At 39.3% G+C, this 9680-nt stretch overlaps 1 non-coding gene across 1 annotated transcript; it reads right to left on the bottom strand.

The window, feature by feature from the left end:
* Window positions 1-922: 922 nt before the first annotated feature.
* On the bottom strand, window positions 923-994 carry Trnam-cau (transfer RNA methionine (anticodon CAU)). The gene has a single exon. It is a non-coding gene; the product is annotated as a tRNA-Met (tRNA).
* Between the last annotated feature and the right edge of the window lie 8686 nt (window positions 995-9680).

Raw genomic sequence — 9680 nt, 5'->3', positions numbered from 1 at the left:
TTATATCGCTGAAAACGTATTAATTGAACAAAATTAGTTACAAGTAATTATATCTCTGCTATATAAGAATATATATGCATACATTGTATACATATACACATATATGTATGTTGTATATCGTTTTCACGAAATCGTACTATAGCCACAAATGGGAAATTTGTGATTGCTATGACTTTTATATAGGAGTTGACTTTACGAATACTTCAGTTAATTGGTGTTACATGACTGTGAAATCGTATAATAATTAACAATAAATAATTTTATTGAAGAGTTTGACCCAAATGATCAAAAGAGCCTTGAAACAGTAGGAAAGAGTTTTGGTACTACTTGTAGATGTATTTGAGTTCGTCGGCTGAAAAATTTATCAACTATTATCTCGGAAGATAATTTGGCGGTAATAAAAATAATCGCTTTCTGCCATAACTTAGCTGATATTTTAAGAATTGAAATACTTTTCATGAAACTGGTTCTTTTCGAATCTGTAGGTTATTTGCAAACTTTGAGAATTTATTTTTATCTAGTTTTGTACCATGTCGCGTTAATTACACGCCCATCGAGCATTGTAAATATAGCCAAATGCCGACGTATGTAGTTATTGAATAAAAATCAGAAACATCATGCGTCAATCGACCTATTACTTGATTTACTTTACAGGTATGGAAACCGTATGAGGTATCCCAATTTTGTCAAGTACGAATGGGTATGTATACGTATTATGGATGATTTGTTTCGGACTGAATGCAAAAACACAGTGTTGATTAAGGCGATTAAATACAGATTGTAGCGAGATTATCACGTACTGCTTGCAACTGTATGTGTGCAGAAGATTTCCAAAATACAATAAGTACACGCAGTGTTTCTCTGATAAATGATTGACTCGCGGTTGGTTGATATTTTGTTAGTCAATAAAAACAAAAATTCCTAGCAGAGCGTGGTTTCGATCCACGGACCTCTGGGTTATGGGCCCAGCACGCTTCCACTGCGCCACTCTGCTCTTTACATCTACGGTAATCCTGATGGTATCTCAACATTGAATATTTAACACATGTTTGAGTTACGCGGAATAATTGCGTCTGAACTTCATTTGTTCAAAAATCTAGTGAAGCGAGGCTCCTAATAGGCTAATTTAAATACAAATATGTGCACCTGTGAAATGGCGGGCCGAAGACTGTTCTTTGCCGAAACTAATCTACCATAAATCATAGACTACCGAAACTCCACTATACTGCAACTACTTATGAGTTGTTAACGGATATTACACGATGTATTTTAGAAAGAAGGCAGAAAAAAATATGGTTAGTTGTAATTGTGTTGTATTATTCGAATCCCCCAAAGTTACCTCTCGCGCAAAAACTTGCCGCCAGGTACAACTATTCACAGAAAATATGCCTATTGTCGGGGTCGTATGCGTTCTATAACTTAACATGATCCAATCATATCACAAAAAATTCGCATAACATATATCTATATCATGATCTTTCATGAACAAACATTCAGATCACAGACTAGGTGCTTCGTTTTTTTGAATTAAAACGTATTACATTTTAGATGAAAGTAGAATGAATTATTTGGTGCACTACACCGACGTAATTTTGCGAGAGGAATCGATTGGCCGCAGTCTCAATGCGCTGCAATCATCGAAACTAAACATTTCATAATTTTCCCGGAGATAAACTGGATTTTTTACAATAATACGGCTATAATATGAAAATCGAAGAATCATTCATTTCGAATTGGGATTCTATTCGACTCGCGCGCGATGTATTCCATAACATTAATATTCATAATGATTCCAACAACTTTTCATTTGCTCTCTCGCTCCTGAATTTTCCTAGGCATAGAATCGAAACGCTGTTTTAGCCAGTGGCGAGTAAAGCATCTACGTTGGGTAGAGAAGCAGAATTGTTTTCAAAAAGTGGTCGTATGGAAAAAAATTCATAGCCACTGTGATACATCACGTATGCGCCAATTTTGATCGGGATAAAATGCATGCTCCGTATATGAGACAGTATTTAACACAGTGGCATGATTCAAACACCTAAAAAGGTGATTGTCGGCGATTTCTTTTTTTTTTTTTTGATAAAGAGAGAAAGAACGAAGCTTCTTAAATCTTCTAGTGTATTTTAACACACATTTGAAAGGTAAGAGCAAAAATTTTTATCATCCGACTGTAGTAGAACGGCAGCGTTATTAGCTGACCCGTTGACTGAAGAATATGTCTTTAGTCAAAGGCTGACCATCGAAGGGCCAAGCCGCTGGAATCGGCAGGAAAGATAACATGCGTATTTCTTGTCTGTAATGTGAAGACTAAAATCATTACACATCTTGTCATATCATAGATCATACATCATACATCATAAATAGTATTAAAGTTCGAAACCAAAGTTTGGATGATCGGATGTTCAGAAAGTGACGTCACCGAAATTTTTTTTTCTCTTGACGTCATCGATCTATAGTAATCAGCTAGTCGAATTCCTCAGTCTGGAAACAACCGCGCAGTAGAGCGGACGTTTGAAAATCGCGTTCCGCAGATTGCGAGTACCGGGTTCTCTACCACCTGGATCCTGCGCTCTAGGTTCGCTTCTTGGTGCACCTCGAGTTCCAGGACAAGCGCTCCGTAGTTTCTAGGCTCCAGGTCCTCTACCTGATGAAACTCGACTTTTAGGCGAGCGCTCCGTATTTTCGGCGCTCCAGGTCCGCTACCTGGTGAAACTCGACTTCCAGGACAAGGTGGAGGAGAAGGATTTCTACACAGTGAGTATATTTTTATAATATTTAAAGGCAATTGTAATTATATTGCATCTAACATTATTTTAACTTCTCATGTATACAATAAATTATTTCAATTGATTTTTCGTGCAAGCCCAAATTCAGAAGCTATCAATGCGTTTGCAAAATTTCTAATTTTTCATAATTTTCCTACGATCTTCTTGGTGAAATCTGTCAAAGAAAAAATTATATTAATCCTTCAGCAGTATTCTTCATGTGTTCTAATACTGAAAATATTTTTTAGTATTCGAGATGGTATTATATAGCTATAAATGCGCTAATGAAATTTATTATATTGGATGAATTGATTGATTATACTAATCCTTACACAATATTTTCGATATGTTCCTATACTGAAAATATTTATGACTATTGAAGGTACAACCCAAGGTGGTTATCGGTGGTCGTTGGAGGTGGTCGGAGGTGGACGAGGAGGAGGACGAGGAAGACTAGGAGAAGAAGGTGGCTGAGGATTTGTGCTCGGTGAGTAAAACACTTTTATAACATTTGATGGCAATTGTAATTATATTTCATCTAAAATATTTCAAACTTGTCATGTTTACATTAAATTATTTAAATTCATTTTCCGCGCAAGCACAAATTCGGTAGATATAAATGCGCTAATAAAATTTATTATATAATTGATTAGTTAATTAATTACATCATTCTTTACACAATATTTTTAATGTGTTCCTATACTGAGAATATTTATTACTATTCCAGGTATAACCCGAGGTGGTTGGCGGTGGTTGGCGGTGGTCGAGCTGGACGAGGTGGAGGACAAGGATTCGTGCTCGGTGAGTTTAACATTTTTACAATATTTGATGAAGTAGAATCAGCATCAGGAGTAGGATCAGGGGAAGATGTAGAAATAGGAGTAGAAGTAGGAGTAGGAGCAGAAGTAGGTAGGGCGGGGCGGGTCGTGAGAGGGGAGGGGAGGGGTGGGAAGGGGATATTATCATATCAAGTTATCAGTAATAAGCAATTGCGGGTAAAATATTAGCTTACTTTTGTGAGTATTTATGAATATAGCCTCTATGAATATTCATTGTTGGTGTATAAGGTCTGGAAACGTACCTACTTTCTGTAAGAGATGTTGAAGATTTTCAACATAATTATGTTTCAGTTCTGTGCCCCACCTAGTGATCCACTAGTACATATCCTCCGACGTGACATCGCTGTGCTACGTATAAAGAAGAAAAGATTTATTAAGATGCAAATCGCTCCTCTCTTCTTGTCATTGTGCTTTCAGCCATTGTTATGCTGTGTGTTTAAAATTTAAGACAGTATATAATATAGAATAACAGGTACAGCTACGAATATAGCACTACAATAAATCTTATAGAAATGAGCTCTTATTGAGATTTCTCTGTATTTATAACTCGACGCGAGAAGGCAAAAATCAATGTAATGCCATCTGTAAGGTAATTGGACTCGTATTTGCACTACGAGAACTCGTTGGGCATTTTGTGGTGAAGTTTGAAAAATTGTTGTACAAGACATTAAATAACTATAAAAATGGATAAAAAATATTATCCCCAATTGTGAATGTAGCTAATACAGCTTTAACCGTATATTGATTATGTTAATGATCTATTGTTACAAGATCGGAATTAGATAAGCTCTCTAAATACTTTTGTCTAGTCTATTAATTTATATCATGTATATGTAAATGTATATTTCTTCAGTTTATACAATCACTGCACTAGGATTACCCTTGCCACGTTTTATGTTGCGCTTGTGTAATTTGTATATTATTAACCTTACGTTTTACTCTATTTGCGACAAGTTGTGAGTGTTTCTAATTTCTTGGCAATTATTTATGTACATGTATGTGTATATATGTATATCTATACATATGCATGTGTATATACATATATACACATGTTTAAAACTAGATTTTTACAATAAACACAGAGGTTTTAGTATATTCACATACGGATTTCTGTGTATAGGTATACTTGAACTAAAATATCCTTATCTCTAATACGGAGTTCTTCGTAATTCGCATTTGTTCTTGTAACCCAATGTCCTACATACGATGGCAAAAATCGAGATCCAACTTAACTGAGTCCCAAAGCCCTGTTGACATAAAAGCAGCTATTTGATAGAAATTATAGTTTATAGTTTACACAGCCTATTGCATGATATTTCATCATAAACACATATGTTTCAATGTATTTAGGAATAATTTATCAAATGTACAGAGGTCATGTGCAAAAATAAATGAATTCGATCGCAGTTTTATGTATTCATTAGAGCTTTAACAATAAATTTAAGCTTTGTTACTTCTTTTATTTTATTATGGATAATCAGAAACATTTCCGACTATTCGTGCTGTGGAAGCATGGGGATTAAACCAAATGTAGCAAAAGATTAGAAACAGTGTATGTAGAGTACGGGTATTTTTCTAATAATGCAAACACGTGCCGCTAGCTTAGTTTTGACATATCTAGAATACCACGCCTTGCGAATTAGCTTTCCAGACAGAGATGAATGATGATTTTTAAGGACTGCATTATCGTTGTTGAATACTCTATGCCTCGTGGGAAACGAAAATCTGTAACGATAAAATTGATGCACCGGATCATCGTCGACTTTAACTTTTGAAATGTCCTACCATTTTCGAACACCTCCTACCTCCCCCTGCCACCTCCGACCATCAATGGCCACTTTCGACCACCCCCTATCACCTTCTGCCAGCGCCGACCACCTCCTACCATTTCCGAACACCTCCAACCATCCTATTTACCTATATTACTAGATTAGCTATGATATGAAAAGAGAAGAATTATTCGTTTCGAAATGGGATTCTATTCGACACGCGCTCGATGTATCCCATAACACTAATATTCAAAATTATTCCAACAACTTTTCATTTGCTCTCTCGATCTTGAATTTTCATAGGCATAGAATCGAAACGCTGTTTTAGCTGGTCGCAAGTGAAGTATCTGCGTTGGGTGGAGGAGCAGAATTGTTTTTCGTAAAGTATTCGGATGGAAAAAAATTCAGAGTAACTGTAATACATCACGGATGCGCTAATTTTGAACGAGACGAAATGGATGCTTCGTATATGAGACGGTATTTAACGCTGCGTAGTGATTTAAAGACCTAAAAAGGTGATAGGGAGAGAAAGAACGAAGCTTCTTAACACTTCGAGTGTATTTTAACACACATTTGAAAGATACGAGCAAAATTTTTCATCATCCAACTGTCGCAGAACGGCAGCGTTATCAGCTGAGCCGTTAACTGAAGGATATATCTTCAGTCAACGGCTGACCATCGAAGGGCCTGGCCGCTTGAGTCTGGAATCGGCAGGACAGATAAAGTGCGTATTTCTTGTATGAAATGTGAAAACTAAACTCATTATACATCATATCATATCATCATACATCGTACATCATACATCATACATCATACATCATCATACATAGTATTAAAGGTCGAAACCAGAGTTCGGATGTCGGATGTTCAGAAAGTGACGTCACCAATTCAAAATCAGCTAGCCGAATTCCTCAGTCGGGAAACAACCGCGCAGTAGAGCGGACGTAGGAGGATCGCGCTCCGCAAATTTCGAGTACCGGGTTCTCAACCTCTCGGATCCCGCGCTTCGGGTCCGCTACGTATTTCGAGTACCGGATTCTCAACCTCCCAGATCTACAATAAATTATTTCAATTCGTTTTTCGCGCAAGCCGAAATTCAGTAGCTGTCAGTCCGCTAATAAAATTTCTCGACTTCCACGATAAGCGCTCCGTGGTTCCTGGTTCATGTCTACAATAAATTATTTCAATTCGTTTTTCGCGCAAGCCGAAATTCAGTAGCTGTCAGTCCGCTAATAAAATTTCTCGACTTCCACGATAAGCGCTCCGTGGTTCCTGGTTCATGTCTACAATAAATTATTTCAATTCGTTTTTCGCGCAAGCCGAAATTCAGTAGCTGTCAGTCCGCTAATAAAATTTCTCGACTTCCACGATAAGCGCTCCGTGGTTCCTGGTTCATGTTTACAATAAATTATTTCAATTCGTTTTTCGCGCAAGCCGAAATTCAGTAGCTGTCAGTCCGCTAACAAAATTTCTCGTCTTCCACGATAAGCGCTCCGTGGTTCCTGGTTCATGTTTACAATAAATTATTTCAATTCGTTTTTCGCGCAAGCCGAAATTCAGTAGCTGTCAGTCCGCTAACAAAATTTCTCGTCTTCCACGATAAGCGCTCCGTGGTTCCTGGTTCATGTTTACAATAAATTATTTCAATTCGTTTTTCGCGCAAGCCGAAATTCAGTAGCTGTCAGTCCGCTAATAAAGTTTCTCGACTTCCACGATAAGCGCTCCGTGGTTCCTGGTTCATGTTTACAATAAATTATTTCAATTCGGTTTTCGCGCAAGCCGAAATTCAGTAGCTGTCAGTCCGCTAACAAAATTTCTCGTCTTCCACGATAAGCGCTCCGTGGTTCCTGGTTCATGTTTACAATAAATTATTTCAATTCGGTTTTCGCGCAAGCCGAAATTCAGTAGCTGTCAGTCCGCTAATAAAATTTCTCGACTTCCACGATAAGCGCTCCGTGGTTCCTGGTTCATGTTTACAATAAATTATTTCAATTCGGTTTTCGCGCAAGCCGAAATTCAGTAGCTGTCAGTCCGCTAATAAAATTTCTCGACTTCCACGATAAGCGCTCCGTGGTTCCTGGTTCATGTTTACAATAAATTATTTCAATTCGGTTTTCGCGCAAGCCGAAATTCAGTAGCTGTCAGTCCGCTAATAAAATTTCTCGATTTCCACGATAAGCGCTCCGTGGTTCCTGGTTCATGTTTACAATAAATTATTTCAATTCGGTTTTCGCGCAAGCTGAAATTCAGTAGCTGTCAGTCCGCTAACAAAATTTCTCGTCTTCCACGATAAGCGCTCCGTGGTTCCTGGTTCATGTTTACAATAAATTATTTCAATTCGGTTTTCGCGCAAGCCGAAATTCAGTAGCTGTCAGTCCGCTAATAAAATTTCTCGACTTCCACGATAAGCGCTCCGTGGTTCCTGGTTCATGTTTACAATAAATTATTTCAATTCGTTTTTCGCGCAAGCCGAAATTCAGTAGCTGTCAGTACGCTAATAAAATTTCTATTACTTTATAATCTTCTCATAATCTTCTTGGTAAATACGTCGATAAAAAAATTATATTAAACCTCACACTTGAAGGTGTTCGGAGTTGGACGAGGAGGAGGACGAGGAAGACAAGGAGATGAAGGTGGACGAGGACTTGTGCTCGGTGAGTAAAACACTTTTATAATATTTGATGGAAATTGTAATTATATTTGATCCAAAATATTTCAAACTAGTCATGTTTACATTAAATTATTTCAATTCATTTTTCGCGCAAGCACATATTCAGTAGCTATGAATAATCTTATACAATTTATTACATCATTAATTAATTAATTAATATTCTTATAATATTTAATGGCAATTGTAATTATATTTCATCTGAAATATTACAAACTTGTCACGTTTACAATAAATTATTTCAATTCATTTTTCGTGCAAGCACATATTCAGTAGCTATGAATAATCTTATACAATTTATTATATCATTAATTAATTAATTAATATTCTTATAATATTTAATGGCAATTGTAATTATATTTCATCTGAAATATTACAAACTTGTCACGTTTACAATAAATTATTTCAATTCATTTTTCGTGCAAGCACATATTCAGTAGCTATGAATGATCTTGTACAATTTATTATATTATTAATTAATTGATTAAATACATTAATCCTTACACAATATTTTCGATTATTCTTCCTATACTAAAAATATTCATTACTATTCCAGGTATTACCCGAGGTGGTCGGAGGTGCACGAGGAGGAGGACGAGCTGGACGAGGAGGAGGACCAGGTGGACGAGGAGGAGGACGAGGTGGACGAGGAGGAGGCGGGGTGGGTCGTGGGAGAGGACCTCTCCTCTCCTCAGAGGAGAGGAGGGGGAGGGGCAGGGAAGGGGGAGAGGTGGGCGGGGAGGGGGAAGGGATGGGAAGGGAAGGGGTGGGAAGGGCGGTGGGGAGGGGAGGGCGGCGGGGAGGGAAGGGTGGCGGGGAGGGGGAAGGGAAGGGAAGGGAAGGGAAGGGAAGGGGAGGGGAGGGCGGCGGGAGGGGGGCGGGCGGGCGGGCGGGAGGGAGGGAGGGAGGGAGGGAGGGCGGGAGGGAGGGAGGGAGGGAGGGAGGGAGGGGGGGCGCAGGGGGGGGGGGGTGTACTGCTCTAATAACTCTAACGGGCTTGCATCGACATCCGTCCTCCACTCCCTCCCGCCCTCCCTCCCTCCCTCCCTCCCTCCCTCCCGCCCTCCCTCCCTCCCTCCCTCCCTCCCTCCCTCCCACCCACCCGCCCGCCCCCTCCCGCCCCCCCCTCCCCACCCCTCCCCCCGCCCCGCCACCCACCCCTTCCCGCCGCCCTCCCCTCCCCGCTGCCCTCCCCTTCCCTTCCCATCCCTTCCCCCTCCCCGCCCACCTCTCCCCCTTCCCTGCCCCTCCCCCTCCTCTCCTCTGAGGAGAGGAGAGGTCCTCTCCCACGACCCACCCCGCCGCCTCCTCGTCCACCTCGTCCTCCTCCTCGTCCACCTGGTCCTCCTCCTCGTCCAGCTCGTCCTCCTCCTCGTCCACCTCCGACCACCTCGGGTAATACCTGGAATAGTAATGAATATTTTTAGTATAGGAAGACATCGAAAATATTGTGTAAGGATTAATGTATTTAATCAATTAATTAATAATATAATAAATTGTACAAGATCATTCATAGCTACTGAATATGTGCTTGCGCGAAAAATGAATTGAAATAATGTGATGTAAATATTTTCAGTATAGGAACACATCAAAAATATTGTATAAGGATTAATATAATTAATTAATTAATTGATAGTAG

The sequence above is a fragment of the Neodiprion virginianus genome, chromosome 1 (assembly GCF_021901495.1).
Source record: "Neodiprion virginianus isolate iyNeoVirg1 chromosome 1, iyNeoVirg1.1, whole genome shotgun sequence".
NCBI lineage: Eukaryota > Metazoa > Arthropoda > Insecta > Hymenoptera > Diprionidae > Neodiprion > Neodiprion virginianus.
This window is presented reverse-complemented; position numbering and strand designations above follow the sequence as displayed.